We start from the raw sequence: 10,365 nt of genomic DNA, 5'->3' as shown, positions 1-10,365 counted from the left end.
ATATTTCAGATAATTGTAGAAAGTCAACAATATGACTAATGTAAAAAAAAAAAAATACCTGATAGTTTGTGAATTTTACTTACTGCTAATCATGTCAGACATAATGGATTTTAAAATAAATCTTTGGTGTTTTGAAGGTTTGTTTTTTAAGCCTTAACTAAATCTTTTGTTCCATACACACTATAAAAAATTTCAGCATAATTTCCACTACTTGTAACAGAAGTCCCTCTGATGTCTTCCCTTTGCATTGGTTCAAATATTTTTTTCTAATAAGCTTCTCACTTAAAACAAAATATGGAGGCTTGTTCAGGGTTCGACAGTGGAGAACTGAGAAGATCCCTAGAGAAGAAACAAATTAATAATGGATCTGCAGTATGGATCTGCAAAGCTTCTTTTGCCATGAAAGGTAACATATTCAAGGTTCCAGGGAATAGGAGGGCCTACCACAGCCTGTGAGGATGAAAAATAACTGAATGTCATATATTGTGGTGGAGGTATAAATTAGTAAACACTTTGGAAAATGGTTAGCATCTTTGAAAGCCTAACAACTATATAACTCTGACCCAACATTACCACTCTAAACATAGACCCAGCAGAAGTATGTACGTATGTGCCCCAAAAGATATTGAACAAAATGTTCATTTCAGTACCATTCATAATAGCTCTAAACTGTAAACTTCCAGATGCTATCAAACATAAAATGGATAAATAAGCAGTGATATATTCACACAATATAGTATACAATACACCAAAGAGCATGAATGATCTACAAGTACACACAATAGTTTGGCTACATTTCACAAAAATAATGTTAAGCAAAAGAAGCCAGACACAAGAGGGTATATTGTATGTATAATCCCATTCATAAAAAGTATAAGACGGGCAAAATTAATACATTCCCTTATAAGTTCAGACAAAGTTACCCATGGGTGGAGGTGATCAGAGCAGAACAAGAGCTCAGAAGAGTTGGTAATGTTCTGTTTTATGCTCTGATGTTGGTTACACACATGTTCAATTTGTGAAAATTTATTTAGCTGTACATTTATGAGATATACATACTTTTCTGTGTTTATTTTAGACTTCTATTAGAAATACGTTACTTCATTGTTACAGGTGGAATTTCTCAATAAAAATTCGTTGAGTGCTATACTTGATTTGTGCATTTATTTTTAGAAAGTCTTCCTCATCTCTCCCCACAAAACGTCATCACTGACACCCAATTAAAGGGACAAGTGACTTATTTATGTCACTGGCGCTAGGATAAAGGCAGGTTCTGCCAGATGCTCCTCTCTCTAAATTCCCCCACTACACCTCTTCTCCTGTAGATGGTTAAATAGATAGATGACTAATATATGAGAGAGAGAGAGAGAGATTGAGAGAGAGAGAGAAATTAAAAAGGCTGTTGAAATAATCTAAGTGAAAGAATTACAGCATGAGAACCAACGAGGATTAGTCCTCATTATCTGGGAATGACCTGTCTGATCCTTGAGATGGGGTTGGAGGTGAGGGATGCATGTCGGATTAGATTTATTTTATGTAACGAGTTCAAATGACTGAAACATCATTACTGCTTCTCAATTTCTTAACAGTAAAAATAGATATATGTGCCCTGCTTACCACCTACAGTTTGGTAAGAAGTTGAATATATAGACACATTCTAAGCCAAAATGTGTTAAAATACTAAATGGAAAGAATTCTTTGTTCTCCAGCTTTCATAAGGAGAGATTTCTATAAGCACCAGTCTCTCACTTGGCCCGGAACATGCAACCCCCAGGTGGAGTGAATTTACCTAGCTGAGGTTAAAAAAAAATCAGGCAGGCTTAGCTAGCTCCTCTCTTCCCCTTCCTTTTGAGAGCTGGTACAGAGTTTCACATTCTGAGTCTCCTTCAAGGTTTTAGGAGCAAGCATCCACGTGGGGAGGCCAGCAATTTGGGGGTTGCTTGTGACTGTGACTTGTCTGTAGTTTTACCTGAACTCAAACAGAAAAGGTAAGAGTTAAGTCCCAATTCTAGGACTCTATGTCAGCAGGTCCACTCTTAGAAACATCCAAGCCCCTTTCTAATAATGATGACGCTGATATTTTGATCTGTCTGAAATTTTTGTTTCTCTCCCTTTTTTTAAAAGAGCACTGGCAGAAAAAAAAGTTCGCTCTGTATTGCGCCCCTTCAAACGCCAATAAAAGCTAAAGAATTCTTGCTATCATGCTATGTTTTTATTTGCTGGTGTTACAGTCCCCACAATATATGTTCAATTCTAAGCCCTTTTCTTTTCCCCTGAATCCTTGCTGCCAGTCAAACAATTATAATGGTTTTCAGGGGCCAAGATTTAACTCACATTCTTTATGTAGTATGTAAATTCAACTCAAACATTTTTATGTGTCTACTATGTGAGAGACGGTGTGCTAGACTTGGGAGATAGTTGTATTCTTAAAGCAGTGTTTGTATCCCAGACACTTTTTTATTAATTTTTTTATGGAAACTTATTTCAGGTTCTGATGTCTGAAACAAAAGAAACAGAACCAAGCAAACAAAAAATATTCAAGTCCTTTTCCTTAAGAAAAAGGTACCAGGCCTTTCTTTTTTAATTGAGAGATAACCGACATGTTGCATTATATTAGTTTCAGGTGTGTAACATAATGATTCCATATACGTACTGCAAAGTGATCACAATAAGCCTAGTTAACAATCAATCACCACATAAGCCTAGTTAACAATCAATCACCACATATAGTTACAAACTTTTTTTCTTGTGATAATTTTTAAGATTTACTCTCTTAGCAACTTTCAAATAAACAATACAGTATCATTAACCATAGTCGCCATGCTGTACATTACACCCCCAGGATTTATTTACTTTCTAACTGGCCATTTGTATCCTTTGACCACTTTAACCCATTTTACTCAAACTTCCTGCCACCTCACTTCCCCTGACACCACCAATCTGTTTTTTGTATCTATGAGTTTAGTTTTATCATTGTCGTTTAGTTTTGTTTTAAGATATCATGTACAAGTGAGCTCATATGATGTTTGTCTTTTCTGTCTGACTTATTTCAGTTACCATAATGCCTTCTAAAAACATCCATATTGGAACAAAGAACAGGATTTCCTTCTTTTTATGGCTGAATATTATCCCATTGTGTGTATATTATGTGTGTGTGTATCACATTTTGTTCATTCATTCATCCACTGGTGGACACAGGTTGTTTCCATGTCTTGACTTTTAAAAATAATATTGTAATAAACATGGAGGTGTAGATATCTTTTCAAGTTAATGTTTTCATTTCTTCCTCTGAAAAACCCAGAAGTGAAATTGCTAGATCATATGGTAACCTATTTTTAATTTTTTGAGGAACATCTATACTGTTTTCCATAATGGTTGCACAAATTTATGATTCCACCAACAGTATATAAAGGTTCTTGTTTCCCCACATTCTTGCCAACACTTGTTATTTCTTGTCATTTGATAATAGCCATTTGATCAGGTGTGAAGTAATATCTCATTGTGGTTTTGATTTGCATTTCCTTGATAGTTAGTGATGCTGAGTATCTTTTATGAATCTGTTTGTGTTCTCTATGTCTTCTTTAGAAAGATTTTTATTTAGATCATCTGCTCATTGTTTAAACAGATTGTTTTTTGGCAATCAACTTGTATGAGTTCTTAAATATTTTGGATGTTAAACCCTTATTAGATATACTGTTTGCAAATATTTTCTCCCATTCAGTAGGTTGCCTTTTTATTTTGTTGATGGTTCCTTTGATGGGCAGAAGTTTTTTTTAGTTTGATATAATCCCACGTTTATTTTTCTTGCTTTTGGTATCGGATTCAAAAAATCATCGCCAAAACCTGTGTAAAAGAAGAGTTTACTGCCTATGTTTTCTTCTAGTAGTTTTAAGGTTTTACTTCTCACATTCAAGTCTTTAATCTATTTTGAGTTGACTTGTATATGGTGTAAGATAGTGGTCAAGTTTTATTCTTTTGTGGATATTGAAACATTCTTGCATTTATTGAGGAAGCTGTCCTCCGCATTGTATATTCTTAGCCAGCAGTCCCCAATCTTTTTGGCACCAGAGACCAGTGCTCTTAGAAGAATCTATTGCCTGATGATCTGAGGTGGAGTTGAGGCAGTGATATTAGCACTGGGGAGTGGCTGCAAATACAGATGAAGCTTCCTTCACTTGCCTGCTGTTCACCTCCTATTGTGCAGCCTGGTTCCTAACAGGCCACACACAGGTACTGGTCCACGGCTCGAGGCTTGGGGACCCCTGTTTTGGTTCCTTTGTCACAAATTAATTGCCTATGCATGTGTGGGTATATTTCTGGGCCCTCTGTTCTATTTCATTGATCTCTGTGTGTTTTTTATGCCAATACCGAGCTGTTTTAATTTCTATAATAAATAGCTTTTTAATATCATTTGAAATCAGGAAGTCAATGCCTACAGTTTTGTTCTTAAGATCACTTTGACTATTCAGGGGTCTTTTATGGTTCCATACAAACTTTAGGATTACTCGCTTTACTTCTGTGAAAAAAAAAAAATTCCATTGGAATTTTAATAGGGATTGCATTGAATCTGTAGATTGATTTGGTATATGGACATTTTAACAATGATCCTACCAATGATTCTTCCAGTCTATGAGCATGAAATCTCTTTTCATTTATTCGCATCTTTAATTTCTTTTATTAATGTCTTATAGTTTTCAGTCTGCAGGTTTGTCATCTCCTTGGTTAAGTTTATTCCTAGGTATTTTATTCTTTTTGATGCAATTGTAAATAGACTGTTTTCTCAATTTCTCTTCTGAGAGTTTATTATTACTGTATAGAAATGCAACTGATTTTTGTATATTGATTTTTTATCTTGTAACTTTACTAAATTTGTTGGTTCTAATAGTTTTTTGTATATGGAGTCTAGGTTTTTCTATATATAATATTTGTCATCTGCAAATAGTGATTATTTTACTTCTTCCTTTTCAATATGGATACCTTTTATTCTTTCTTGCCTAATTGCTCTGGCTAGGACTTCCAATACTATTTCTGAATAAAAGTGGCAAGAGTGGGCATCCTTGTCTTGTTCTTGATCTTGAAGGAAAATCTTTCCAGCTTTTCACCAGTGAGTATGTTAGCTATAGGCTTATGACATACGTGGCTTTTATTAGGCATGTTCTCTCTATACCCACTTTGTTGAAAGTTTTTATCACAAATGGATGTTGAATTTTGTCAAATGCTTTTTCTGCATATACCAAGATGACCATATGATTCTTATCCTTTATTTTTTTAATGTGGGTTGTCACATTGATTTTTATAGATATCGAAACATTCTTGCATTCCCAGAATATACTCTACTTGATCATGGCATATGACCCCTTCAATGTAATGTTGAATTCAGTTTGCCCATTCTTTGTTGAGGATTTTTGCATCTATGTTCATCAGGAATTCTGGCCTATAATTTTTTTTTTCTTATAATGTCCTTTTCTTGTTTTAGTATCTGGGTGATTCTGGCCTCATAAAATAAACTTAGAAGTTTTCCCCACCTTCTATTTTTTGGGAAAGATTGAGAAGGATTGATATTATTTAAACATTCTGTAGAATTCACCAGTGAAGCTATCTGGTCCTGGACTTTGTTTGTTGGGAGGTTTTTCATTACTGATTTAATCTCCTTACTAGTAATCAGTCTGTTCAGATTTTCTGGGGTTTTTTTCATGATTGTCTTGGTAGGTTGTATGTTTCTAGGAACCTTTTCATTTCTTCTAGGTTGTCTAATTGTGGCATATAATTGTTCATAGAAGATTATTAATGAAATTTGTGTTTTTGTATTATCAGTTATAACTTCTTTTGCTTCTGTCTTTGAATACTCTATTTTTTCCTTAGTGAGTCTAGCTAAAAGTTTGACCATTTTGTTTTTTTTTCTAGGAACTTGCTCTTACTTTTATTGATCTTGTTTGTTATATTTTCTTCATCTCTATTTATTTTCACTCTGATCTTTTTTTTCTACCTTCAATTAACTTTGGGTTTTCTTTTCTTTTTCTAGTTCCTAGAGTGTAAAGTTAGGTTGTTTATTTGAGATCTTTTCTTTTTCTAGTTCCTAGAGTGTAAAGTTAGGTTGTTTATTTGAGATCTACCTTGTTTCTTGATGTAGGCTTTTTATTTGAGACCCTTCTTGTTTCTTGATGTAGGCATTTATTGCTATGAACTTTCCTCTTAGAATTGCTTTTGCTCCAACCCATGTTTTGGTAAACTATATTTCCATTTCTATTTATATCAAGGTATTTTTTTCTTTCTCTTTTGATTTTTTTCTCGACGTAGTGGTTATTCAGTAGCACATTGTTTAATATTGGTATATTTGGACTTTCTAGCTTTCTTCTTGTTGTTGATATCTTGTTTCATACCAGTTTGGTTGGAAAAGATGCTTGATATGATTTCAGTATTTTTGTATTTATTAAGACTTGGTTTGTGGCCTAACGTATGATCTATTCTGGAGAATGTACCATGTGCACTTGAAGAATGTGTTTTCTGTTGCTTTTGGATGGAATGTTCTATAGATATCTGTTCAGCTCATCCACTCTAATGTGTCACTTAAGGTCAATGTTTTCTCACTGATTTTTTGTCTGGGTGATCTACCTATTGATGAAAGTGGGATATTACAGTCCCTTATTATTGCATTGCTATATATTTCTCCCTTTAAGATATAATATTCGCTTTATATATTTGGTGCTGCTATATTGGGTTGCACAAATATTTACAAATGTTATATTTTCTTATTGGATTGACCCCTTTATCATTATACAATGACTTAGTTCTCCCTTTATACAATTTTGTCTTATAATCTGTTTTTCTAATATAAGTATAGCAACCCCAGCTTTCTTTCCGTTCCATTTGTGTGGGATGTTATTTCATCTCTTCCCTTTTACACTGTGTGTATCTTTACATCTGAAGTGAGTCTCTTGTAGGTAGTATATAAATGGGTCTTTTTTTTTTTAATCCATTCAATCATTCTGTCTTTTCATGGAGAATTTGGTCCATTTACATTTAAGACAATTATTGATAGATTTGTCCTTATTGACATTTTGTTCATTGTTTTCTGGCTGTTTTGTCATTCCTTAATTCCTTCTTTTGCTCTCTTTCTTTGTGATTCAATGACTTCTATTGTGGTGTACTTAGATTCCTTTTTTTTTTTTCTTTTGTGTATCTACTATCAGTTTTTGCTTTGTGGTTACAATGAGGATTATAAAAAATTATGTTTATAATTGTCTATTTTAAGTTTATAACAACTTAAGTTCAAATTCATTTTAATGCTCCATGATTTTACTTTCTCCTCAACATTTTATGTATTTGATGTCACAATTTACATCTTTTTTTTCTTGTGTATCCTTTAACAAATTCTTTGTTATAATTATTTTTACTACTTTTGTCTTTTAATCTTCATATTAGCTTTATAAGTGATTAATATATCATCTTGACATTAGATTATTCTGAATTTTACTGTATATTTACCTTTATCAGTGAAATTTATACTTTCGTGTTTGTAATTGGAACCCTTTTGTTTCAGCTTCAGGAAATCCCTTTAACATTTCCTGTAAGGCTGGTTTAATGATGATGAATTCTTTTAGTTTTCGTTTATCTGGAAAACACTTTTTCAGTTCTGCACAACATTGCTGAATACAGTACTCTTGATTAGCAGCGTTTTTCTTTAAGCACTTTGAATATATTGTGTCATTCCTTGCTGGCATGCAAAGTTTCTGCTGAAGATTTGTTGATAGCCTTATGGCTGTTCCCTGTATGCAACAAGTTGTTTTTCTCTTGCTCCTTCTAGATTCTTTCCTTGTTTTTACATTTTGACATTTTAATTATAATGTGTCTTGGTATGGGTCTTTGGATTCATCTTATTTGGACTCTCTGGGCTTCCATGACCTGATGTCTTTTTTTTTCCCCAGGTTATGGAAGTTTTCAGATGTTATTTCTTCAAATAAGTTTTCTGGTCCTTTCTCTCTTCTCGTTCTGGGATGCTTATACTGCAAATGTTGATATGCTTGATGTTGTTCAGTAAGTCCTTTAAGCGATCTTCAATCTTCTTTTTTTTTTTTTCTTTTTGTTGCTCTGTGGAAGAGTTCTTTTAATTCACTGATTTTTTTTTTTTTTTAATTTTACCTAGTCTGCTATGGAATGCCTCTACTTTTTGTTCATTTGTTTGTTTTTTATTTTGTTTTGTTTTTAATATTTTTCAGCTCTGCGACTTCTATTTGGTACTTCTATTTTCTGTTTCTTTTTTTAAATTCTTATTTTGTTCATCCACTATTCTCCTGAGCTCAGTTAGCATCTTTATGACTGTTATTTTAAACTCTTTATCCAGTAAATCACTTAGTTATGACTCATTAAGTTCTCTTTCTGGGATTTTATCTTGTTCTTCTGTTTGAAATGTATGTCTACCTTCATTTATTATTTTTATTTTTATTATTATTATTATTATTATTATTATTATTATTATTATTATTATTATTCTCTGTTGATTTCTCTGCTTTAGATAAAACAGCCACTTCTTCCAGTCTTGAAGGAGTGACCTCGTATAGGGGATGAACCTTGTTGTTCAATCCTGTCCTAGCTTTGGGTTATGTCTTAAACCACTGATTATCCTAATTGCCTACTTTATTCTTAGTGACATGGTAGTTGGGGTTGTGTCGAGACCTGTCAGTTTTCCAAAGGGGAGGATCTCAGTTGGCACCTAGATTCAGGCTTATTAGAAGCCAGACCTTTGTGCAGTAGTTTTTAAAGTATACAAATAAAGTTCTTTCAGGAAGATTGGGAAGTGGGCATTTCTGTCTACTCCCTCTGCACTGAGCCCTGGGGTGATAGCCTGTTAATTATTCTTTTTATTTGCTACAGTTCTGTTATATCCATGAACACAAACCCCTCTGGCCGCCAAAGTCAGGTTATCAAGGGCTGTGTCTTCTATGTGGCAGCCACAAAAGCCAGAGTACCAGAGGTATATATAAGCTCCTTTCTCAGAGACACCAGTGACCCAGAGTGGGGCAAAAGGAGAAGTCAAGCACATTGCCCACCCTCCAAGATTTCTGGAGAGAACTGCAGTTTGCTCTTAGTTATAGTTTAGTCAGAAGCCTTCCCTACAAGCTGTAGTTATGAAGATAAGCTAATAGGACTCTTTCACAGAAAGACTGGGCATTTCAGTCACTGCCTTTCTGCTGTGCTTTTGAGTGTAGTTGCTTAAGAACTCTTTCTCTGTTTATTTCAGTTTGTGAGAACTACAAACAAAAGCTCTACAGGCTACCAGAGCCTGGAGATCAAGGAGTGTCTCTTGGGCAGCAGCCACAAAACTTGGGGCAACAGAATGTACATAAGCTCCTTTCTGGGAGATATCAGTGATCTGGAGTGAGGCAGAAGAAGAGCATCAAGGTGGGATCTGCTGGTCTACATCTTTGCAGAATTATGTAGTGGTCCCCTAGATGTGCGTTAAATTAGATACCTTCCCCTCCCACCAAAGTTTTAAGATAAATCAACCTTTTTCTCAGAAATACTGGGCAAGTTTCAGTTGTGTTTGCTCTGTGCCCTAGGAGGTAGCCAGGTGAGTTCATGTAAGCTCTTTAAGAACTATTTCTGAGTCTATGGCCACGCTACCCTGAATAAGCCCAATCCCATCTGATCTTGGAAGCTAAGCAGGGTAGGGCCTGGTTAGTATTTGGATGGGAGACCACCTAGGAAGACAAGGTGCTGTAGGCATAAAAAATAAAAAAATAAAGGATTGTAAGTTAACAAGATCCTTGCAATCGGTGAGGTCAACCAAGGTTTGCCTTGCCTAAAAATAAAAAAATAATAATAAAATAAAATAAAGAACTGTTTCTGTTTGCTAGCCTTGTGAGTCTTGTGGACAAAAACCTTGTTGGCTTTCAAATCTAGACATTTTAGGGACTTGTCTCTCAGGTGCAGGACTTAAAAGCTGGGATGCCAGCTGTGGGGTTCAGACCCTTCACTCCTCAAGGAGAAGCTCAGAGTTGTAAATTCCCTCCTGGTTCTGGTCGTCACACTGGGAGCAGGATTTATGGTGAGATTGTATCTTGGATTCTCTTACCTCTTTGACATGGATTTTTTCTCATTCATCTGGTGTTTAGGAGTTGCTCATCTAGTTTTGAGATTTCTTTCTGAAGAAATTGTTCTATATATACCTATAGATTTGGTGTATCTGAGAAAGGAGGTGGTTTCAGAGTCCTCCTATGTTGCTATCTTGAACCAGAACTGCCGGCACCAGACTTTTTAAGCTTTATTTCATAATTATTGAACAAATATACTAAAGGGATGATAATGAGTAAGCAATAATGGACTTCCATGGTGGTCTCAGAAGTAAGGCACCACAATCGTAAGAAC

The 10,365-nt window shown here is 34.7% G+C and overlaps 1 pseudogene; it reads left to right on the top strand.

Annotated features, from left to right (window-relative positions):
* Positions 1–9,604: 9,604 nt before the first annotated feature.
* LOC112474522 lies at positions 9,605–9,723 on the top strand (annotated as a pseudogene).
* Positions 9,724–10,365: the final 642 nt, after the last annotated feature.

The sequence above is a fragment of the Pteropus alecto genome, unplaced genomic scaffold (assembly GCF_000325575.1).
Source record: "Pteropus alecto unplaced genomic scaffold, ASM32557v1 scaffold239, whole genome shotgun sequence".
NCBI lineage: Eukaryota > Metazoa > Chordata > Mammalia > Chiroptera > Pteropodidae > Pteropus > Pteropus alecto.
The sequence above is the reverse complement of the archived record's forward strand: the minus strand, read 5'-3'. Positions and strand labels throughout refer to the sequence as shown.